This window comes from Artemia sp. Qi Xiang Cuo, chromosome 1, assembly GCF_049724085.1.
Source record: "Artemia sp. Qi Xiang Cuo chromosome 1, ASM4972408v1, whole genome shotgun sequence".
Taxonomy (NCBI): domain Eukaryota; kingdom Metazoa; phylum Arthropoda; class Branchiopoda; order Anostraca; family Artemiidae; genus Artemia; species Artemia sp. Qi Xiang Cuo.
This window is the reverse complement of record NC_142794.1, coordinates 57,682,538-57,708,620: the sequence shown is the minus strand read 5'-3', so window position 1 is coordinate 57,708,620 and position 26,083 is coordinate 57,682,538.

Genomic DNA, 26,083 nt, shown 5'->3' with positions numbered 1-26,083 from the left:
AAGTGAAATTTATTACCATTGACGGAAAGGCTGGTGATATTAGAAAAAATTTGTTACTGTTTAGAAAATACCTGTTGCTCCTAAAAGAAATTTGGGTGTGTCAAGTAAAAGTTTGCAAGTATTGAGGAAAATATTGTTACTCCGATGAGGAAAGTTATTAGTGTTAAGGAAATATTTCTGCTTCTGGCAGGAAACTTGCTGTCATAACGAAAATAACGTTAATTCTAAGAAAAATTGGTATCATTGCTAGAAAACTTGTTACCTCATAGAGATAAATTGCTATCATTGACGAAATTTTTTTTTCCTTTAAGAGAAATTTATTATCATTGACGGAAAGGTTGGTGTTATTAGAAAAAATTTGTTACTGTTAAGAAAATATCTATTACTTCTAAGAGAAATTTGAGTGTGTTAAGTAAAAGTTTGTTAGTATTAGGGAAAAAGTTGCTACTCCGATGAGGAAGTTTGTTAGTGTTAAGGAAAACTTTCTACTTTTGGCAGAAAAATTGTTATCATAACGAAAATTTGTTATTTCTAAGAACAATTTTGTATTTTTGACAGAAAACCTATTACTTGTAACAGATAAATTGTTATCATTGACAAAAAATTGTTTCTTTTAAGATAAATTTATTATCATTGATAGAAAGTTTGTTGTTATTAGAAAAATATGTTACTGTTAAGAAAATACTTATTACTTCTAAGAAAAATTTGACCATGTTAAGTAAAAGTTTGTTAGTATTAAAGGCAAAATATTAAGAAATATTACTTCTAAGTGAAATTTGAGCGTGTTAAGTAAAAGTTTGTTAGTATTAAAGAGAAAATGTTAAGAAAATATCTGGTACTTCTAAGAGAAATCTGAATGTGTTATGTAAAAGTTTGTTAGTATTAATGGAAAATGTTGATACTTCGAAGAGAAAATTTGTTAGTGTTAAGGAAATCTTGCTACTTCTGGCAAAAAACTTGTTATCATAACGAAAAAATTGTTACTTCTAAAAAAAAATGGTATCATTGACAGACAACTTGGTGCTATTACAAGAAATCTGTTACTGTTAAGGAAATACCTGTTGCTTCTAGGAGAAATTTGAGTGTGTTAAGTAAAAGTTTTTTAGTATTAATGGAAAATGTTGATACTTCAAAGAGAAAATTTGTTAGTGTTAAGGAAAACTTGCTACTTCTGGCCGAAAACTTGTTATCATAACGAAAAAATTGTTACTTCTAAAAAAACTGTTGTATCTTTGACAGAAAACCAATTACTTCTAACAGATAAATTTTTATAATTGACGAAAAATTGTTTCTTTCTAAGAGAAATTTATTATCATTGACAGAAAACTTGTTACTTATAACAGTTAATTTGTTATCAGTGAAAAAAAATTTTCTTTCAAGAGAAATTTATTGTTATTGACAGATAACTTGGTGCTATAAGAAAATATCTGTTACTGTGAAGAAAATACCTGTTACTTCTAAGAGACATTAGAGCGTGCTAAGGATAAGTTTGTTAGTATTAGGGAAAAAGTTAAGAAAATATCTGTTACTTCTATGAGAAATTTGAGCGTGTTAAGTAAAAGTTTGTTAGTATTAATGGAAAATGTTGTTACTTCGAAGAGAAAATTTGTTAGTGTTAAGAAAAACTTGCTACTTCTGAAAGAAAACTTGCTGTCATAACGAAAAATTGTTACTTCTTAAAAAAAATGGTATCATTGCCAGAAAACTTGTTACTTCTAACTGATAACTTGTTATTAGTGAAAAAAATGTTTATTTGAGCAAAAATTTATTATTATTGACAGAAAACTTGGTATTATTAGAAGAAATGTGTTACCGTTAAAAAAATACCTGTTTCTTCTAAGAGAAATTTGAGTGTGTTAAGTAAAAGTTTTTTAGTATTAATGGAAAATGTTGATACTTCAAAGAGAAAATTTGTTATCGTTAAGGAAATCTTATTATTTCTGGCAGAAAACTTGTTGTCATAACGAAAAAATTGTTGCTTCTAAAAAATAATGTCGTATCATTGCCAGAAAACTTGTTACTTCTAATAGATAACTTGTTATTATTGGCGAAAAAATTGTTACTTCTAAGAAAAATTTGTATTATTGCTAGAAAACTTGGTTACTTCTAACTGATAACTTAGTATCATTGACAAAAAAAGTGTTTCTTTCAAGAGAAATTTATTATCATTTTTGGAAAGGTTGGTGCTATTAGAAAAAATTTGTTACTGTTAAGAAAATACCCACTACTTCTAAGAGAAATTTGAGTGTGTTAAGTAAAAGTTTGTTAGTATTAGGGAAAAAGTTGTTACTCCGATGAGGAAATTTGTTAGTGTTAAGGAAAACTTTCTACTTCTGGCATAAAAATTGTTATCATAATAAAAAATTGCTACTTCTAAGACAAATTTGGTATCATTGACAGAAAACTTATTACTTCTAACAGATAAATTGTTATCATTCTAACAAATTGTGCAAACAATAAATGTGAATTTTTTTTAATTTTAAGTATGTTTTATCTCATTCAAAGACATGTAAAAAAAAGTTGAAAAAATAGCATGTTAAAAAAATTAAAAAAAAGTTAAAAAAAACTTTAAAAAAGTATAAAAAAAATGGAGGGAGGGGGCCCAAAAAGTTGTTGGGGGGCCTTTTGTGTCTCAAGTGCGCAAAAAAAGTAAAAAAAAATGGAGGGATAGGCCTAGAAAAGTTGGGTGGAGGGGGGCCCTTGGGGTTGGGGTAGGGGACCTTACAACACTGTTCAAGTAGAATTTGTGTATTATAACGACCACAGAGTTTCACCCCAAATCATCCTCTAAAACCTAACCTAACCTGTTTCACCCAAAAAATGCCTAAAATGTTGATTAATTTATTTTCGCCCAAATAATCCCCTAAAGGTAATTTCTGCTTATTCCTTTGTTTTGACATCCCTGCGCTGTCACATTTGAAATTCCCAAGAAACCATTTCACGCGTAAAATATATTCAATCTGTCTTGATCTCATTTGAATTTCTAAAACTATATCTAAGGTGTTCCTAGTTACACTATTAAGGTTTCGAAAGAATATTAATTTATCTCTCAAACCTAAGGACCAAAGAAGCCATATTTAAAAATAGAATATTAATTTATCTCTCAGACCTAAGGACCAGAGAAGCCATATTTAAAAATAGAAGATTAATTTATCTCTCAGACCTAAAGACCAGAGAAGCAATATCGTTTCTTTAATCCCCATAGTAGATCAATATGTAATTCCCCGTCAGATTTCCATATGTATACATCCAAGTTGTTTTTGAACTTATGTCAACATCCAGCAATTGTTGTTGGACTTATGTCTACATCCATGAAAACAAAAAATATATTGACCAACACTCATAACCATCAAACAAGCATCCAATAACAGATCAGAAACCATGAAATAACATGAAAAAAACATCAAATAACCATCAAATAACCAGAAACCATGAAATAACCATCAACATACAGAGCAGAAACGACATCAAATAACCATCAAACAACAATATAACCATGAAAAAAATATCAAATAACCATCAAACATCAAATAACCATCAACAAACAGATAAAAAAATGCATAAATTATGTATAGTTAGTATCCATTAACCCATTCCTACTAGTATCCAATAAACGACTGAGGGTATTATGTTAAAACTTTTGGGGCTACTTCTGCTCTTAAAATTTAACCAAATAAAAATAGCGTAAGTGTATCCAAGCTATCAAAGACAGTAAACAGATTTTTTTTGCGAGTGGTATCAAATTTTCTAGTTCAGGTCAACTACAAGAGGTATAAAAATAAATTAAACAGTACTATTTGTGTCCAGATTTTTAAAAGGCTCTATGTTATTAAAAATTTCTGAAAATTTTTCTCAAGCATACAAATAGCAGGCCAAACTATAAAGTCTTAAAAAAACAAAAGATTTAAAGTATTATTTTCTTTTTCCCTGAAAAGACTTTATCAATATAAAACGAACAGAAATTAACTAAAATTCCTTTGCCTTTCCAAGGCCAGAACAAAATTTGCACTTTACTAAAAAAATACAAACGAATGTGCATTGTCAGTTTAATATACATATACTGATATTATGTAATCAAAATGTTAATATTATTGGATTTATTAAAGTTATAAAAGTAAAAACATTTATATTTTTTTTCAGTGAATTGCAAATTTTGATCTGGCCTTGGGAAGGCAAAGGGGTTTTGCGCCCAACTTATGTTATTTTCTGCTCGTTTTGAAATTGACTCGGTTAATTATTGTAATTTCTGTTCGTTTTGGGTTTTATTTATTTATCGATGCTGATTTGTGGTAGTTTTATGCTTGGTAGATTATTTGATTTTATTTTTGCTCCCATTTTTTTTAATGGAGTTTTTTACTTTTCTTTGAAAAACTTATTTTGTGGAAAAAGTTTTTTTTATAATTAATCTCCTAAAAACCCTGCTGTATATAAGTACTTCCGATAAACTTAGGTACACGGACTATTCAGGAGAACACACTTGCAAAACTCTAGGAAATCTCCGTCTGGATAACGATCCCTAAGAGCTCCTATTCGATCAGACCCCCATGAAAAAACATGCTTCCCTTTTATAATAAAGCCTATATGTGAATAACAGGTTATGTACATAATTTAGGGCCATTGCCCCAGGATATGTCGCGTCACATCTACCCTAGAGGCATACTTATTTGAAAATCGATTATTCTTAATAAATTGGTAATCAGTAGGGACATACTAGGAGGTCCAACGAGTACAGAATTTATGCATGTTTTCATGGTTTTTCTTACTGAGAATGAAAAAACATGGTTTTTCTCACTTTGATGTTTTTCATGGTTTTTCTCACTGTTGATGGATGTAGACATCTGTTTGTTGATTTTTCTTGGATGATTATGTGTGCTGGTCAATTTATTTGCTGTTTTCTTGGATGTCAACATAAGTCCGACAACAACTTGGATGTAGACATGTATTTGTTGATAGTTGTTTGAAAGTTATGTGTTGGTCAGTTTATCTGTTGTTTTCTTGAATGTCAACAAAAGTTCGCGACAACAATTGCTGGATTATCGAGTCTAACGGGACAGGGTCAATGACACCTTTTTCAAGGTCAATTTATTTGTCGTTTTCTTGGATGTCAACAAAAGCTCACGACAACAATTGCTGGATTATCGAGTCTAACGGGACAGGGTCAATGACACCTTTTTCAAAGTCAATTTATTTGTTGTTTTCTTGGATGTCAACATAAGTCCAACAACAACTTGGATGTGGAAATCTGGTTGTGGAAGTCAACAACAATTGCTGGATGTTTCTTTGATGTCAACATCCGGTTGGAATACTATTATAACAAGGTGACATCATCAGATAAGGAAATTTCAATATTGGAATATTCTTATCCGAGAGTTGAAAATACAGAGGGAAAAGATAAATGATTTACACAATTTCTCCATGGGACAAGATAAATTTGAAAGTAGAAACTAAAATGGTAAATCATCTGAGGGAATGCTAACTCCTTTTAAGAGATACATATTATTTTTTTATTAGGGCGGTTCTCGTCTGTGTTCGGTATAATACACAACTACAATTTGAATAGTGTTATAAATTCCCCTACCCTACCCCCAAAGGACCTCCCCCAGGCCCCCCCTCGTGCCCCCTAAAGCCCCCACTCGGGCCCCCTCTCAGGCCCTCCGGACCTCGAAAAGGCCCCCCAGACCCCGAAAGGGCCCTCGGGTCCCTCCCTCGCCCTCCCTTATCCTCTCTCCTTCTACCCTCCCCTTCCCCTTCCCTCCCCTTCCCTCCCTCTCCCCTTCCCTCCCCTTTTTAGCTAATCATTTTAGTTTAGAATTTTAACCTAGACTCTTAGCTTAGAGTTTTTCGTTTCACTTTTAGATTAGTCTAGTATTAGTTATGAGTTTTAGTTTAGAGTTGTAGTTTAGTTTTAGTAAAGATTTTTAGTTTAGAGTTGTATTTTAGTTTTAGTTAAGAGTTTTAGTTAAGAGTTTAGAGTTTTAGCTTAAAGTCTTAGCTTAGAATTTTAGTTAGAGTTATAGTTTAGTTTAATTTTAGTTAAGAGTCTTAGTTTAGACTTTAGAGTTTTAGTTTAGTTTTAGTTAGAGTCATAGTTTATTTTAATTTTTTTTAAGAGTTTTAGTTTAGTGTTATAGTTTAGTTTTAGTTTAAGTTGAGAAATTAGAGTTAGCTTAGAAAGTTTGTTAGAGTTATAGTTTAGTTTAGTTTTAATTCAGAGTTTTAGTTTAGCGTCTTAGCTTAGAGTTTTAGTTAGAGTTATAGTTTAGTTTAGTTTTAGTTAAGAATTTTAGTTTAGAGGTGTTGTTATGTTTTAGATAAGAGTTTTAGTTTAGAGTTTAGAGTTTTAGTTAGAGTTGTATTTTATTTTAGTTTTAGTCAAGTGTTTTGGACTTTTAGTTTAGTTTTAGCTAATCGTTTTAGTTTAGAATTTTAACCTAGAGTCTTAGCTTAGAGTTTTTCGTTGCACTTTTAGTTTAGTCTAGTATTAGTTAAGAGCTTTATTTTAGAGTTGTAGTTTAGTTTTAGTAAAGATTTTAAGTTTAGAATTGTAGTTTAGTTTTAGTTAAGAGTTTTAGTTAAGAGTTTAGTGTTTTAGCTTAGAGTCTTAGCTTAGAGTTTTAGTTAGAGTTATAGTTTAGTTTAACTTTAATTAAGAGTTTTAGTTTAGACATTAGAGTTTTAGTTTAGAGTTTAGAGTTTTAGTTAGAGTAATAGTTTAGTTTAATTTTTGTTAAGAGTTTTAGTTTAGAGTTATAGTTTAGTTTTAGTTAAGAGTTTTAGTTAAGAGTTTAAGTTTTGTATTAGCTTACAGTTTTAGTTAGAGTTATAGTAGTTAAGAGGTTTATTTTAGAGTTTAGAGTTTTAGTTTAGAGTCTTAGCTTAGAGTGTTAGTTCGAGTTATTGTTTAGTTTAGTTTTAGTTAAGAGTTTTTGTTTAGAGTTTAGAGTATTAGCTTAGAGTTTTAGTTAGAGTTTAGAGTTTTAGTTTCGAGTCTTTAGTTTAAAGTTTTAGTTCTATTTATAGTTTAGTTTAGTTTTATTTGAGAATTTAGAGTTTTAGTTTAGAGTCTTAGCTTAGATTTTTTGTTAGAGTTATAGTTTAGTTTAGTTTTAGTTAGGAACTTTAGTTTAGATCTCCAGTTTAGCTTTACTTAATAGTTTTAGTTTAGAGTTTATATTTTTAGTTTACAGTTTTACTTTAGTGTTTTATTTAGAGTTATAGTTTCAGTTTAGTTTTAGTTAAGAGTTGTAGTTTAGATATTGCAGTTTTGGTTTAGAGTCTTAGCTTAGAGTTTTAGTTAGACTTATTGTTTAGTTTGGTTTTAATTCAGAGTTTTAGTTTAGAGTCTTATCTTAGAGTTTTAGTTAGAGTTATAGTTTAGTTTAGTTTTAGTTAAGAATTTTAGTTTAGACGTGATGTTTAGTTTTTGATAAGAGTTTTAGTTTAGTTTTTGTTGCACTTTTAGTTTATTTTAGTATTAGATAAGTGTTTTAGTTTAGAGTTTTCGTTGCACTTTTAGTTTAGTTTAGTTTTAGTTAAGAGTTTCAGTTTAGAGTTGTAGTTTAGTTTTAGTAAAGAGTTTTAGTTTAGAGTTGTAGTTTATTTTTAGTTAAGAGTTTTATTTTAGAGTTTTAGCTTAGAGTCTTAGCTTAGAGTTTTACTTAGAGTTATAGTTTAGTTTAATTTTAGTTAAGAGTTTTAGTTTAGACCTTAGAGTTTTAGTTTAGAGTTTAGAGTTTTAGTTAGAGTTATAATTTAGTTTAGTTTTAGTTCAGAATTAAGAGTTTTACGTTCGGATCTAGGCACTTAGAATTTTAGTAAGAGTAATATATTGTTATAGTTTCAGTAAAGTTTTTTTGAACTTTTAGTTTAGTATTACCTCATAATATTAGTTCATGCTTCTAAACTAGATTATTATCTTAGATTTTATCCTTGCACTTTTACTTTAGTTTAGACTTGTAGTTTAGCTTTAGTTAAGAGTTATAGTTTAGAGTTTTAGTTTAGGGTTTTAGCTTAGAGTTTTAGTTAGAGTTATAGTTTAGTTTAGTTTTAGTTTAGAGTTGTAGCTTAGTTAAGAGTTTTAGTTTAGAACTTGAGCTAGAGCTATAGTTTAGTTTAGTTTTAGTTAAGAGTTTTAGTTTAGAGTTGTAGTTTAGTTTTAGTTAAGAGTCTTAGTTAAGAGTTTAGAGTATTAGCTTAGAGTCTTAGCTTAGAGCTTTAATTAGATTTATAGTTTAGTTTAGTTTTAGTTAAGAGTTTTAGTTTAGAGTTGTTGTTTAATTTTAGTTAAGAGTTATAGTTTAGAGTTTTAGTTTAGAGTCTTAGCTTATAGTTTTAGCTAGAGGTATAGTTTAGTATATTGCTAGGTAAGAGTTTTAGTTTAGGGTTGTAGCTTAGAGTTTAGAGTTTTAATTTAGAGTCTTAGCTTACAGTTTTAGTTAGAGTTATAGTTTTAGTTTAGATTTAGTTGAAAATTTAGAGTTTTAGTTTTGAGTCTTAGTTTAGAGTTTTTGTTACATTTATAGTTTAGTTTCGTTTTAGTTATGAGCTTTAGTTTAGAGCTATAGTTTATTTTTAATTAAGAGTTTTAGTTTAGAGTTTATAGTTTTAGTTTAGAGTTTTAGTTTAGAGTTATAGTTTAGTTAAGAGTGTTAGTTTAGAGTTTAGAGTTTTAGTTTAGCGTCTTAAATTAGAGTTTTAGTTAAAAATATCGTTTATTTTAATTTTAGTTAAGAGTTTTAATTTAGAGTCTTAGCTTAGAGTTTTAGTCAGAGTTATAGTTTTAGTTTACTTTTAGTTTAAAGTTTTAGTTTAGAGATTGGAGTTTTAGTTTCGAGTCCTAACTTAGAGTTTTAGTTAGAGTTATAGTTTAGTTTAGTTATAATTCAGAGTTATAGTTTAGTTTTAGCTAAGAGTTTTAATTGAGACTTGTAGTTTAGTTTTAGTTAAGAGTTTTAGTTTAGACTTGTATTTTAATTTTTGTTTAGAGTTTTACTTTAGAGTCCTAGCTTAGAGTTTTAGTTAAAACTATAGTTTTAGTTTATATTTAATTATTAGTTTTATTATATAGTTATAGTTTAGTTAATAGCTTTAGTTTATCGTAAATAACTAGGTGTTGAACACATTTTTTCTTTGAAATGCTATACTTCGAATATTTTTATTGCGGTTTACATACAAAAAAGTTAGGTTTCTCCACATTTAAGTTATGTTAGGTTATCATGAGGGCTCCAGATAACCTAATCTAACCTAACCTAACTTAAACTTGGAGAAAATAAACTAAAACTCTTAACTAAAACTAAACTAAAACTATAACTCTGACTAAAACTCTAAACTATAACTCTAAACTAAAACTGTAAACTAAAACTATCAACTATAAACTAAAACTCTTAAGTAAAACTAAACTGGAGATCTAAACTAAGGTTCCTAACTAAAACTAAACTAAGCTATAACTCTAACAAAAATCCTAAGATAAGACTCTAAATTAAAACTCTAAATTCTCAACTAAAACTAAACTAAAACTATAACTCTGACTAAAACTCTAAGCTAAGACTCTAAACTAAAACTCTTAACTAAAATTAAACTAAACTATATTTCTAACTTAAATTCTAAGTTCAGATGTTAAACTAAAACTCTAAACTCTAAACTAAAACTCTTAACTAAACTATAACTCTAAACTAAAACTGTAAACTAAAACTGTAAACTTTAAACTAAAACTCTTAAGTAAAACTAAACTAGAGATCTAAACTAAAGCTCCTAACTAAAACTAAACTAAACTATAATTCTAACTAAAACTCTAAGCTAAGACTCTAAACTAAAACTCTAAACTCTAAGCTTAAACCCTAAACTAAAACTCTTAACTAGAACTATACTAAACTATACCTCTAGCTAAAACTCTAAGCTAAGTCTCTAAACTAAAAACCTAAACTCTAAACTAAAACTCTTAACTAAAGCTAAACATCAAATCTAGACTGAAACTATTAACTAAAACTACAATAAGATACAACGCTAGCTACAACTCTAATCTAAGACTCTAAGCCAAAACTCTAAACTATAAACTAAGACTGTTAACTAAAAACCAACCTACAAGTCTAAACTAAAAATATCAACTAAAATCAAGCTAAACTATAACTCTAGCTAAAACTCTAAACTAAAACTCTTAACTAAACTACAACTATAAACTAAAACTAAACTAAAATATAACTCTAACTAAGACTCTAAGCTAAAACCCTAAACTATAACTCTAAACCCTAAACTAAAACTTTTAACTAAACTACAAGTCTAAACTAAAGAAAAAGTGCGAGGAAAATCTCTTAAGCTATGAATATAGGCTAAAACTAAACTAAAATGTTTAGCTAAAACTAGACTACAAGTCCATAAAAACTTGACTAAAACTAAAATAAAATATCTCTCTAACTAAAACTCTAAGTGCTGAGAGTCTAACTTGAAACTCTAGACTCTGATCTACAACTAAACTAAACTATAGCTCTAACTAAAACTGTAAGCTAATATTAAACTAAAATTCTAAACTAAAACTCATATCTAAAACTAAACAACAACTCTAAACTAAAACTCATATCTAAAACTAAACAACAATTCTAAACTAAAACTCTTAACTAAAACTAAACTTAACTATAAATCTAAACTAAAACCCTAAAATAGAAATAAACTAAAACTCTTAACAAAAATTAAAAAAAAATTTAAATCTAACTAAAACTCTAAACTAAAACTCTAAAGTCCAAACTAAAACTCTTAACTAAAATTAAACTAAACTATAACTCTAAATAAAACTCTAATCTAAAACTCTAAGCTAAAACACTATACTCTAAGCTAAAACTCTAAACTATAACTAAACTACAACTCTAAACTAAAACTCTACTAAAACTAAACTACAATTATAAACTTAAAATCATCTAAAACTAAACTAAACTAAAAGTTTAACGAAAACTCTAAACTAAAACACTTATCTAATACTAAAATAAACTAAAAGTGCAACAAAAACTAAACTAAAACTCTTATCAAAAACTAAACAACACGTCTAAACTAAAATTCTTAACTAAAACCAAACTAAACTATAACTCTAGCTAAAACTCTAAGTTAAGACTCTAAACTAAAACTCTGAATTAAAACTAAAGTAAACTATAAATATAACTAAAACTCTAAGCTAAGACTCAAAACTAAAACTGCAATATCTGAACTGCAACTATTAACTAAAACTAAACTAAAACTATAACTCTAACTAAAACTCCAAAGTAAAACTCTAAACTAAAACTATAAATTCTAAACTAAAACTCTTAAGTAAAACTAAACTAAAGATCTAAACTAACGTTCCTAACTAAAACTAAACAAAACTATAACTCTAACAAAAACTCTAAGCTAAGACTTTAAACTAAAACTCTAAATTCTCAACTAAAACTAAACTAAACTATAAATGGAACTAAAACTCTAAGCTAGGACTCTAAACTAAAACTCTAAACTCTAAGTAAAACTTTAAGCTAATACTCTAAACTCTAAACAAAAACTCTTAACTAAACTAAACTAAACTTTAACTAACTAAAACTCTAAACTAAAACTCTTAACTACTATAACTCTAGCTAAAAATTTAAGCTAAAACCAAACTGTAACTCTAAACTAAAACTCTTAACTAAAACTAAACTATAACTCTAAACTAAAACGCTTAACAAAAATTAAACTAAACTATAACTCTAACAAAAACTCTAAGCTGAGACTGTAATGTAAAACTCCAAACTCTTAACTAAAACTCTTAACTAAAACTAAACTACAACTCTAAACTAAAATTCTTTACTAAAACTAAACTACAACGCTAAATTAAAACTCTTAACTAATACTAGATTAAACTAAAATTGCAACTAAAAACTCTAAGCTAAGACTCTAGGTTAAAATTTTAAACTAAAACGATTAGCTAAAACTAAACTACAAGTCCAAAAACACTTAACTAAAACTAAAATAAAATATAACTCTAATTAAAACTCTAAGTGCTGAGAGTCTAACTTGAAACTCTAGACTCTGAACTACAAATAAACTAAACTATAGCTCTAACTGAAACTCTAAACTCTAAACTAAAACTCTTAACTAAAACTAAACAACAACTCTAAACTAAAACTCTTAACTAAAACTGAACTATAACTCTAACTAAAACTCTAAGCTAATACTCTAAACTCTAAACTAAAACTCTTAACTAAAACTAAACTACAAATCTAAACTAAAACTCTTAACTAAAACTAAACTAAACTATAGCACTAGCTAAAATTCTAAACTAAAACTCTTAACTAAACTACAACTATAAACTAAAACTAAACTAAACTATAACTCTAACTAAAACTCTAAGCTAAAACCCTAAACTAAAACTCTAAACTCTAAACTAAAACTCTCAACTAAAGCTAAACTACAAGTCTAAACTAAACTAAAAGTGCAAGGAAAAACTCTAAGCTATTACTCTAGGCTATAACTCTCAACTAAAACGTTTAGCTGAAACTAAACTACAAGTCCAAAAACACTTAACTAAAACTAAAATAAAATATAAATCTAACTAAAACTCTAAGTGCTGAGAGTCTAACGTGAAACTCTAGACTCTGAACTAAAACTAAACTAAACTATAACTCTAACTAAAACTCTAAGACTAAACTAAAACTCTAAACTAATACTCTTAACTAAAATTAACCGAAACTAAAATTCTTAACTAAAACTAAACTAAATTATATCTCCAACTAATACTCTAAGCTAGCCCTCTAAACTAAAACTCTAAACTCTAACGAAAACTTTAAGCTAAGACTCTAAACTCTTAACAAAAACTCTTAACTAAAACTAAACTGAACTCTAACTCTAACTAATAACTCTAACTAAAACTCTAAACTATAACTCTAAACTAAAACTCTAAACTAAAACTCTTAACTACTATAACTCTAAATAAAACTGTAAGCTAATACAAAACTGAAACTCTAAACTAAGACTCTTATCTAAAACTAAACTAAACTAAAAGTACAAGTAAAAACTCTTAGCTATGACTCTAGGCTAAAACTCTACACTAAAACATTTAGCTAAAACTAAACTACAAGTCCAAATACACTTAACTAAAACTAAAATAAAATATAAATCTAAATAAAACTCTAAGTGCTGAGAGTCTAACTTGAAACTCTAGACTCTGAACTTTAACTAAAATAAACTATAACTCTAACTAAAACTGTAAGCTAATACCAAACTAAAACTCTAAACTAAAACTCATATCTAAAACTAAACAACAATTCTAAACTAAAACTCTTAACTAAAACTAAACTAAACTATATCTCTAAACTATAACTCTTAACTAAAACTAAACCATACTACAACTCTAAACTAAAACTAAACTACAACTCTAAACAAAAATTAAACTAAACTATAACTCTAACTACAACTCTAAACTCTAAACTAAAACTCTAAAGTCTAAACTAAAACTCTTAACTAAAATTAAACTAAACTATAACTCTAACTAAAACTCAAAGCTATGACTCTAAGCTAACACTCTAAACTCTAAAATAAAACTCTTAACTAAAACTAAACTAAAACTCTAAACTAAAACTATTTACTAAAACTAAACTATAACTCTAAACTAAAACTCAACTAAAACTAAACTAAACTAAAAGTGCAACGAAAACTCTAAACTAAAACTCTTATCTAAAACTAAACTAAACTAAAGTGCAACAAAAACTCTAAACTCTAAACTAAAACTCTTATCTAAAACTAAACAACACCTCTAAACTAAAATTATTAACTAAAAATAAACTAAACTGTAACTCTAACTAAAACTCTAAGCTAAGACTCTAAACTAAAACTCTGAATTAAAACTAAAGTAAACAATAAGTATAACTAAAACTATAAGCTAAGACTCAAAACTAAAACTGCAATATCTGAACTACAACTCTTAACTAAAACTAAACTAAAGCTATAACTCTAACTAAAACACTAAAGTAAAACTGTAAACTAAAACTATAAACTCTAACCTAAAACTCTTAATTAAAACTAAACTAAAGATCTAAACTAACGCTCCTAACTAAAACTAAAAAAAACTATAACTCTAACAAAAACTCTAACCTAAAACTCTAAACTAAAAATCTAAATTCTCAAATAAAACTAAACTAAACTATAAATTGAACTAAAACACTAAGCTAAGACTCTAAACTAACAACTCTAAAATCTAACTAAAACTATAAGCTAATACTCTAAACTCTAAACAAAAACTTTTAACTAAAACTAAACTAAACTATAACTCTAACTAAAACTCTAAGCTAAGAATTTAAACTAAAACTCTAAACTCTAAACTAAAACTCTTAACTACTATAACTCTAACTAAAACTTTAAGCTAATACCAAACTGAAACTCTAAACTAAAACTCTTAACTAAAACTAAACTATAACTCTAAACTAAAACTCTTAACAAAAATTAAACTAAACTATAACTATAACTAAAATTCTAAACTCTAAACTAAAACTCTAAACTCTAAACTAAAACTCTTATCTAAAACTAAACAACACCTCTAAACTAAAATTCTTAACTAAAACTAAACTAAACTATATCTCCAACTAAAACTCTAAGCTAGCCCTCTAAACTAAAACTCTAAACTCTAACGAAAACTTTAAGCTAAGACTCTAAACTCTTAACAAAAACTCTTAACTAAAACTAAACTAAACTCTAACTCTAACTAAAACTCTAATCTAAGACTCTAAACTATAACTCTAAACTAAAACTCTAAACTAAAACTATTAACTACTATAACTCTAAATAAAACTGTAAGCTAATACAAAACTGAAACTCTAAACTAAGACTCTTATCTAAAACTAAACTAAACTAAAAGTGCAAGGAAAAACTCTTAGCTATGACTCTAGGCTAAAACTCTACACTAAAACATTTAGCTAAAACTAAACTACAAGTCCAAATAAACTTAACTAAAACTAAAATAAAATATAAATCTAAATAAAACTCTAAGTGCTGAGAGTCTAACTTGAAACTCTAGACTCTGAACTTTAACTAAAATAAACTATAACTCTAACTAAAACTGTAAGCTAATACCAAACTAAAACTCTAAACTAAAACTCATATCTAAAACTAAACAACAATTCTAAACTAAAACTCTTAACTAAAACTAAACTCAACTATATCTCTAAACTATAACTCTTAACTAAAACTAAACTACAACTCTAAACAAAAATTACACTAAACTATAACTCTAACTACAACTCTAAACTCTAAACTAAAACTCTAAAGTCTAAACTAAAACTCTTAACTAAAATTAAACTAAACTATAACTCTAACTAAAACTCAAAGCTATGACTCTAAGCTAAAACTCTAAACTCTAAACTAAAACTCTTAACTAAAACTAAACTAGAACTCTAAACTAAAACTCTTTACTAAAACTAAACTAAAACTCTAAACTAAAAATCTTAACTAATACTAAACTAAACTAAAAGTGCAACGAAAACTCTAAACTCTAATATAAAACTCTTATCTAATACTAAACTAAACTAAAGTGCAACGAAAACTCTAAACTCTAAACTAAAACTCTTATCAAAAACTAAATAACACCTCTAAACTAAAATTCTTAACTAAAACTAAACTAAACTATAACTCTAACTAAAACTCTAAGCTAAGACTCTAAACTAAAACTCTGAATTAAAACTAAAGTAAACAATAAGTATAACTAAAACTCTAAGCTGAGACTAAAAACTAAAACTTCAATATATAAACTACAACTCTTAACTAAAACTAAACTAAAACTATAACTCTAACTAAAACACTAAAGTAAAACTCTAAACTAAAAATATAAACTCTAAGCTAAAACTCTTAAGTAAAACTAAACTAGAGATCTAAACTAACGCTCCTAACTAAAACTAAACAAAACTATAACTCTAACAAAAACTCTAACCTAAAACTCTAAACTAAAACTCTAAATTCTCAACTAAAACTAAACTAAACTATAAATGGAACTAAAACACTAAGCTAAGACTCTAAACTAACAACTCTAAACTCTAACTAAAACTATAAGCTAATACTCTAAACTATAAACAAAAACTTTTAACTAAAACTAAACTAAACTATAACTCTAACTAAAACTCTAAGCTAAGAATTTAAACTAAAACTCTAAACTCTAAACTAAAACTCTTAACTACTATAAATCTAACTAAAACTTTAAGCTAATACCAAACTGAAACTCTAAACTGAAACTCTAAACTAAAACTAAACAACAACTCTAAACTAAAACTCTTAACAAAAATTTAACTAAACTGTAACTCTACCTAGAACTATTAGATCTAAACTAAAACTCAAAATTCTAACCTAATACTTAACTAAAATTAAACTTAATTATAACTAACTAAAACTCTAAGCTAATACTCTAAGCTAAAACTCTAAACTCTTAACTAAAACTCTTAACTAAAACTAAACTACAACTCTAAACTAAAAATCTTTACTAAAACTAAACTACAACTCTAAACTAAAACTCTTAACTAATACTAGACTAAACTAAAAGTGCAACAAAAATCTCTAAGCTAAAACTCTAGGTTGAAATTCTAAACTAAAACGATTAGCTAAAACTAAACTACAAGTCCAAAAATACTTAACTAAAACTAAAATAAAATATAACTCTAACTAAAACTCTAAGTGCTGAGAGTCTAACTTGAAATTCTAAACTCTAAACTAAAACTCTTATCTAAAACTAAACAACACCTCTAAACTAAAATTCTTAACTATAACTAAACTAAACTATAACTCTAACTAAAACTCTAATCTAAGACTCTAAACTAAAACTCTGAATTAAAACTAAACTAAACTATAACTCTAACCTAAGACTCTAAACTAAACTATAAATAGAATTAAAACTCTAAACTTAGACTCTAAACTAAAACTCTAAACTCTAACTAAAACTCTAAGCTAAGACTCTAAACTCTAAGCAAAAACTCTTAACTAAAACTAAAGTAAACTATAACTCTAACTAAAACTCTAAGATAATACTCTTAACTATAGCTCTAAACTCTAAACTAAAACTCTTAACTGCTATAACTCGAAATAAAACTGTAAGCTAATACCAAACTGAGACTCTAAACTAAAACTCTTATCTAAAACTAAACTAAACTAAAAGTGCAAGGAAAAACTCTAAGCTATGATTCTAGGCTAAAACTCTAAACTAAAACATTTAGCTAAAACTAAGCTAAACGTCCAAAAAAACTTAACTAAAACTAAAATAAAATATAACTCTAACTAAAACTCTAAGTGTTGAGAGTGTAACTTGAAACTCTAGACTCTGAACTACAACTAAACTAAACTATAACTCTATCTAAAACTGTAAGCTAATATCAAACTAAAACTCTAAACTAAAACTCATATGTAAAACTAAACAACAATTCTAAACTAAAACTTTTAACTAAAACTAAACTAAACTACGACTCTAAACTAAAACTCTTAACTAAAACTAAACTACAACTCTAAACTAAAACTCTTCACAAAAATTTAACTAAACTAAAACTCTTAACTAAACTACAATTCTCAACTAAAACTGAAGTAAACTATCAATAATAAAAATTCTAATCTAAGACTCAAAACTAAAATTCAACTCCAGCTAAAACTGTAAGCTAAGTCTCTAAACTCTAAACGAAAACTTTTAACTAGAACAAAACTATACTATAACTCTAACTAACACTCCAAGCTAAAACTCGAAACTAAAACTCTTAACTCTAAACTAAAACTCTAAACGCGGGCCCCTTTGGGGTTCCAGGGGGCCCTTTAGGGGTCCGGGGGCCTTTGGGGGCCCGGGGGGGTCTTTTGGGGTTGGGGTAGGGGTCTTCATAACACTATTCAAATGGTAGTTGTGTATTATACCGAATACAGACAAGAACCGACCTAATATAAAAATAATATGTATATCTTAATAGGAGTTAGCATTCCCTCAGATGATTTACCATTTTCGTTTCAACTTGTCCCATGGAGAAATTGTGTCAATCAGTTATCTTTTCCCTCTGTATTTTCAACTCTCGGATAAGAATATTCCAATATTGAAATTTCCTTATCTGATGATTTCACCTTGATATCATTGTATTTCCAACCGGATGTTGACATCCAAGAAACATCGAGCAATTGTTGTTGACTTCCAATAACCAGATGTCTACATCCAAGTTGTTGTTGGACTTATGTTGACATCCAAGAAAACAACAAATAAGTTGACCTTGAAAAAGGTGTCATTGACCCTGTCCCCTTAGACTCCATAATCCAGCAATTATTGTCGTGAAATTTTGTTGACATCCAAGAAAACAACAAATAAATTGACCAACATACGTAACCTTCAAACAACCATCAACAAACAGATGTCTACATCCAAGTTGATGTTGACATCCAAGAAAACAACAAATGAATTGACCAACACACATAACCGTCAAAAAATAACCAGATACCAACATCCATCAATTGTTAATGTGAACTTATGTTGACATCCAAGAAAACAACAAATAAATTGATCAGCACACATAATCATCCAAGAAACATCAAAAAACAGATGTCTACATCCATCAACAGTGAGAAAAACCATGAAAAAACATCAAAGTGAGAAAAACCATGAAAACATGCATAAATTATGTACTCGTCGGACCTCCTGCTAGGTCCCTACTGTAATCTAGATTTTTTTCAATACTATGGGGGTTGGATGGATGTGTGGGGGGGGGAGTGTACGGGGGGTGTCGTCATTTTGGATCCATGTATTTCTATTTATTATATTATCATATTATAGTATTTATCTATGATAAATACTGCATACAAAAAAAGGCGGAATATGTAATTTACTATCCCTACCCTGGGGCTATGGGGGCTATTGCATCTCCGAAGGCATAGTTACAAGACCTTTTGACTGTTTTTGAAAAAAATCGCTCTTTAAAGTTTTGATCAGTGATGAAGGGAGGGAGCATCTAAAAAGGACAACGAGGCCTGGATATCCACGGATTGCTCTTTAACATCACCTGAAATTTTCAATTTATTACCCTCACCGTTCCTTAGTTATTGACGATACTTCCTTCTGACAATCAGCAAGTACACAGTGTGTTGTATTGTTTTCAGCGTCCCTCTCCAAAGCTGTGGGAGGTTGTCACCCCCATAGACATGGTTATTTGAGCTATTTACAATTTTGAAAAAGATGTCTGTTTCAAATTTTTTATCAAATATTTTTGGAGGGATTGCACCAAAATGGCATGTGAGGAGGTTGATAGCTTTCCAACCACTTTTCAACGTTCTCCACAAACATACCCTAAAAATTAGCCCTTTAAAAGGAAGCTAAGACTTTCTATAGGTAGTGGCCAGAATAAAAAGAGTTAAAAGATAATCCTCAGGAAAGACTTTGCTCTTCACCCTGTCCATGCTAGTGTGCTGAATCTCAAACTATAATTTGATATTTGAAAATTACCAGGAGTCTTTATTTTCTAGATTTTTTATGGGGAAGAAGTGTAAGAAAAGAGGGAACCATGCAATTATCAATCAAACTATTAAAACAAATGATAAAAAGATATGTACACGAAGAAAAATCTGTTTCTATACTGATTATTATTATTTAGTTATTTATTTATTTGAAAACCCACCAGAAAATACTTAAGAATAAAGGAACTCAAATGAAAAAATTAAAAAAAGAGCAAAAAACAGTAGCATTAACGCTTCGAAGAAAACGACAGCAGTAGTAGATTGTAGCTTAACCCAAAACAAAAGTAAAAAAAAGAAGAAAAATCAATAAATCAAATATAAATTAAATAAGAGCTCTAAGCCAAGGGTGACCTGCCATTTTCTTTTTTTGTTTTCACCTAGCCTCGAAAATAGAAATCTTTTGTCGAAAGTATATATATATATATATATATATATATATATATATATATATATATATATATATATATATATATATATATATATATATATATATATATATATATATATATATATATATATATATATATATATATATATATATATATATATATATATATATATATATATATATATATATATATATATATATATATATATATATATATATATATATATATATTATCGGAGGTTTACTGTGCGGGGTCACCACTTTTAAAGGCAAAAAAGGCGCAAAGAGTTGCTATGCCACTTACTGAAGGGGGAGATCCCTCTTTGGCCCCAAATTAGTGGGATTTCCGCGGTTACTCCAACGGTTCCTTTATACTAACGTGATTGGATGGTCTCTGGCCACATTTAAAGCCAAAATTCACCGATAAGATTTTCTAATTAACCCTTTAGTTTCGACCTAAGCTGAAAAGTTAAAAAGAGTACATAGAAAAGGCTTACTATATTCACAGTCACGCGTTATAAAATGAACTAACTGAAAAAGGACAAATTCTCCCAGCCCGCTAACCGCAGCACGCGGTGGGGGTTACTAGGGGTGGTAAAGAATCTTTCCAGCCGATCCCAGGACTACTAATTTACTGGTCAACCGCCCTAACTGCGCAATTTTTCCCTCATGGTCTGTTAAGCACCTACGCAGTTAAGAGGACCCAAAATGGCGTCAAAAAATAATAGGAAAATTAATATTTTTTACATAAAGAAGGAAAATAATGAAGGGGACCAAAGAAAAGAATCTGGGAGGGACATTTATCTGAAAAAACTGGGACCAAAGGTTCCAACACCTCCCTCCTAAGATAAATGGCCCACATCCCCGTTGGATTAGCTGGAAATTCAAGCACAATATCAAATCAAAATAAACACTAAATTTCCTTTTTATCCTTTCTTCCACCAATGCCTCTGCTTCCTCTGCTTGGCTATGGATCGGTCGTCCTCGAAACGTCTCTACTGTAGGACCACCATGGTCTAGATCGTCTAACATGCGCATTTGGTTTTGAAAATCCAAGTCCCCAAGATTCGTAGGAATTCATTGTGCACAGCACAAATCAAAAACAACAAATTTTCTCGCTCTCACGAATTTACATTTGAGAGGAGCAGAGAATCAATTTCTGGCACATGTGATGATGCCAGCCATCGTTAAAAATTGGCTGCACTAGCCTCTTAATTTCCGTCTGTGGAAACAACCCCAAATCTCGATAAAAAAAAGTAAATTGCCCCTTGGCATAGTTTCAAATAGTCTAAGGCCGAAAATACACAGGCCTGTGAAAAAGATAAGGGTTCAGGAAAATGAAGTAAAAATCTGAGCGAACCATGAATCGCTTTTTTTTATGGTTTTCATCCCCTGGGATAATTAACTGAAGAATATACGTTGATGCTAATTGAAAATGAAATTTGGATACATCTCCCACTGAATACAATTTGCCGAAAATAATTGTCGGTTCCCATGAAGAATAACAGCTATGAATAGGGTTACTGGACAACGGTTTGGGTAAGTATGAAGTGACTAGGAGAAAGTATCCCCCATTGACTCCAGATCAGAAAGGCAAAACCTCGGTAAAAGGATCACAATTTGTCCACCAGTTATGCATTGAGGAAAATGGCTATCTTTTGTGACTTCCTGCAGGAGATCTTCACCAAGGGATTCCTCCCCCTCAAAAAGCATCGACATATCTTTTGAATTGATAATACTAATTTCAGATTTGTTTCCAAATTTTTCCAATCCAACTCGACATTCAATATCTCCCAACTTTCGCCCAACCCGTTGCAGGTCGTTCATCTCTCTTTTGTATCCATCTTATTTTATTCCCCATGGGTTTATGAACTCTTTTTCCACCTTGTTGTTTATTTTTTCAAGGAACAGCCATCTGAGATTTTATTTTTCCCCCCTATTGTTTATATATCTCCTTATTCCAATCGGGACATGCCGTCAGCCTTCCCGTTATCTGTCCCTGGTCTTGACTTTATTTCGAAGTCGTACTCTTGTAGGCACAGGGCCCACCGTGCTAATCGTCGGTTATCTGGCTGCAATATATTTATCCATTTCAATGGGTTGTGGTCTGTCACTATTGTAAATTTTCGTCCATATACATAATAGTCCAGTTTTTTAACCTCATAAATTATCGCGAGGCATTCTTTTTCAATTGTGCTACAATTTAATTCTGCTTTCGATAATTTCCTGGATATAAATGTGATTGGATGTTCCCCATCTTCAAAATTTTGGGATAGAACTGCCCCTAATCCGTAATCTGAACTGTCAGTTTGTAGCACAAATGGTAAGGAAAATTCTAGATTTCTCAGTATTTTTTCGCCACAAAGAGCATCTTTCAGCGTATCAAATGTATTTTCCTCAATTTTTGACCAGTTACCGGGCTCTACGGCCCCCTTCCTTGTTAAATCCGTCAAAGGTGTAGCAATCGTTGCAAAATTCGGTGTGAATTTTTGATAATATCCTGCTAACCCCAAAAATTACAGAACTTTTTTCTTTGTGGTCTGAACTGCTGCGTTTCTAATTTTTTCTGTTTTTTCCCTTAATGGGGCTATTATACCGTTTCCTTTTTTTTGTCCCAGCTATTCTGTCTGTGACTGCACTAATTTACATTTTTCTTCATTCAAAGTTAGTCTTGCTCTCCTCAACCTGGCTAACACTTATTCCATATGGATTAGATATTCATTGAACGAGTTCAAAAATACTATAATGTCATCCAAATAGGCTCTTGTATAGGGTAAGGAATCTAAAATATAATCTACTAGCCTTTGGAATGTTGCTGGTGCCCCTTTTAGTCCGAATGGCATGTACCTAAATTGGTACAACCCAAATGGAGTAATAAAGGCAGTTTTGGCTGAATCATCTGGGTCCATTTTCACTTGCCAATATCCCCTTCTCGAGTCCAAAATTGATATAAATTATGCGGAACCGTCTGACTCTAGAATTTCATCCATTCTTGGTATTGGGTAAGCGTCTGATTCGAAAATATTATTCAGTTTTCAGTAGTCTACGCAAAATCCAATGTAGCAATCTTTCTTCGGTACTAATACGAATGGTGCTGCACATTCTGAATTTGATGGTTCTATCACCACTCCCTTTAGCAGGCGGGCCCTTTCTGTTGTCATGTCTTTTCTTTTTGCTTCCGGTATTCTGTATGGGTATTGTTTTATCGGTTTCTTGTTCTTTAATAGTATTTTATGTACTACATTTTCTGTTTTTCCGATTTGGTCTGTTAATACGTCTCCAAATTCCGTGAATAACTTATTTAATTGGGATTTCTGAGCTTGGCTCAGATATGTTTCCGCCGAAACCCTTTCAATGGCGTTTATATGTGTTTCTGCCGGGTTTATTGTACCTAAAGGGGCACTTTCCTCGTCATCTTCTGAGGTTGAAATCATGAGACAGCGCTTTTGCGGATCCTTGATGTTTTCTTTTTAATTTTCATTGTTAAATTTTCTCAGTAAATTCACATGGGAAACTTCTTCCTTTTTTCTCGCTCAATCTAATTCTATCATATAATTTACATCATTCATTTTCTTTTTTAACTTAAACGGTCCCTTCCATCTCACTTCCAATTTATTATTTCCGTCCGGTAATAAAATGAGGACTTCCTCCCCTTCCTTGAATTCGCGCATTCGGGCGGATTTATCGTACCATGTTTTCGTTGTGTCTGCATATTTCCCCTGTGCTTGTTTTGCAATTTCATGGTATTTATGCAGTTTTTCTCGTAATGATAGCAAGTGGGTTATCACTGTTTCTTCATTTTTCTCCTCGTTCTCCAATGATTCCTTTAAAATGTCTAACACCCCCCTTGGGTTTGTCCCATATAGTAATTCAAATGGCGAGAACCCTGTAGCTTGGTGTGGAGTTTCTCTGTATGCAAAAAGGAAGCATTTTGTCCCATTGTTTTACATCATCTCTTACAAAACGTCTCAACATACTAATTCGGGTTCCGTTAAATCTTTCTGTTACTCCATTTGTCTGAGGATGGAATGGAGTAGCTAATAATTGTTTAATACCGAGAATTTCGTACAGTTTTCGGATTTATGTCCATATAAAATCGGGTCCTTCATCCGTTAAGATTTTCTTTGGGATTCTGTGACGCGAGACATATTTTACTAATTCGTTTGTAGTTCTCGTGAATTATACTGTTGTCATTCTGAGATCTTCTGGATCTCTCGTGGACAGTTTACCAATGACTAGGATGCATATGTTTCCCGCGCTAGACTTCGGAAGTGGACCTACAATGTCCATTGAAATTCTCTCAAATGGTTTGCCGAAAATGGGCATTTTTTTCATTGGAACTTTTTCATTTGGTTTTCTGTATGCGACTAATTGACAGTCTTTGCATCTTTTACAAAAGTTGATAATATCTTTTTTTAATCCTGTCCACCAAAAACGCTGCAAGACTCTATCTCTGTTTCTTTGGGATCCTTTGGGTCCCCCCGGGAGGCTTGCGTGAGCAACCTTTTTGACCGCGGTCATGCCTACCTGTGGTACCTCAGGCGGTAAGGGCTGAGCAATTTCACCAGTATCAAGTAGATTGTAAAGTATATTTCTGTTATTGGAAAAATGATTAGATTGTGGATTTTTTTATTCTGTAGTGCTAGTTTTATTTTCTTGCTGTCTTTATCGTTAATTTGTAGTTCTGCGAATTTTTCGGAAGTTATTCCGAGAGTTTCAGTTAGTTCCTCTTCAGTCTTTTCTGGGTTTTTTTTCTACGGTCGATAATTTCTCTTGTTTTCGGTTATATTCCTGTTAATCCGCCCTTCTTCTGCTTTTAGGTTTTCTCGGTTTTGTATTTTTTATGAATATCTCGTTGTTAAACTGAAATGGGTTTTGTATATTCTGATCATCATTTTCATTAGTGGGGGGCACAGCCTCACTTTTATTTTTTCTTGACTCCGTGTCACCACATTTACTCTTTTTATCATGGAGGTTGCTTTTAGTGCAAGAAAGTTTTCGATATTTCCGAAGTCTCCCCCTAATAAAATGTCAACTGGAAAAGTAGTTACAAACTAAAATTTTAATTCTTTTCTAACCGTCTGCCCCTGTTTATTGCCTATCTCTATTATGACCTGAGCTGTTAGCCATTTATGTTCTTCTACTTAGCAGCATAGCGATGCCACATTATTTTTGGGATTTGTGTCGGTTTTCATTATCAAGTTTTCCCGTATATAGGTTTGGTCACTGCAGGAATCAATAACTATTTCTACCGATTTACCATTTTGTTCGCCACATACTTTGTGTGATTCTGCAAATGCGCAAGTTTTCATATTCTCAAGGCTTTTAGCCCATGCAGTTCGCTTATACGTTTGACACTTTTTCCAATTATCTCGGGATCGATCATTTCTCGGATTGTCCTTTCTTCCGTTTGCCCCATCGTCCCTTGTTCTGTAATTACTGTCGTAATTCTTTTTTGCGCTTCGGCAATCTGAGGCATAATGTCCTCGTTTATTACTGTTATAAAATGTAATGTCATACTGTTCGGGCTTTTCGCCTTATTTTCTATCGTCTTTATTTGGGCACTTGGTGCTATAGTGGCCAACTAAGCTACAATGGTAGCATGTTACTTATCCTTGTTTTTGTCATATTTGGCTAGTATTATTTTTATTTTCTTTGTACGGGTATTGTTTTCTACTATTTCCTTCTAACCTTGGTTTTTGTGAGAATACCTCCCTTTTATTTTCTGTGTACCTTTTTGCTAATTTGGCCATTTCTTCAATTGTTTTTGGGTTTCTTTATTTTAAGTATATTCTCTTATTTGGATATGTATTTTCTAAGAATTGTTCCATTTCTGTTTTATTAACTATTCCCGTTTTCTTATTTTTATTTCCTTAGGGTCTTCTAATATTGTATAATTTTCTATCTCCAGCCATTTTAAACACATATCTTTCAATTTGTGCCCGTATTCTTTGTGAATCTCGTTGTTTCGTTTCTTTCACTTCTAAACCTTCTTTGATAGTGCTCGGGGAACAGTTGAAATTTTTCAGAAATGGCTTGTTTTAGCATTTCAAAATCTCTTGAGCAGTTCATTGGTAAAGCTTTATATGAAGGTTGGGATTTATAGTTAAGGAGGGGCTATATTCTTGTTACCAAATTTTCTCTTGGTAATCCGCTTAATTCCGCCGTTTTATCAAAATTGTATAAGTCTAAATGTACATCTTCCTTTTCTTTCATTGGTTGAAGGTTTATTGCCTGCATTCTTTCTATTGTAGACGG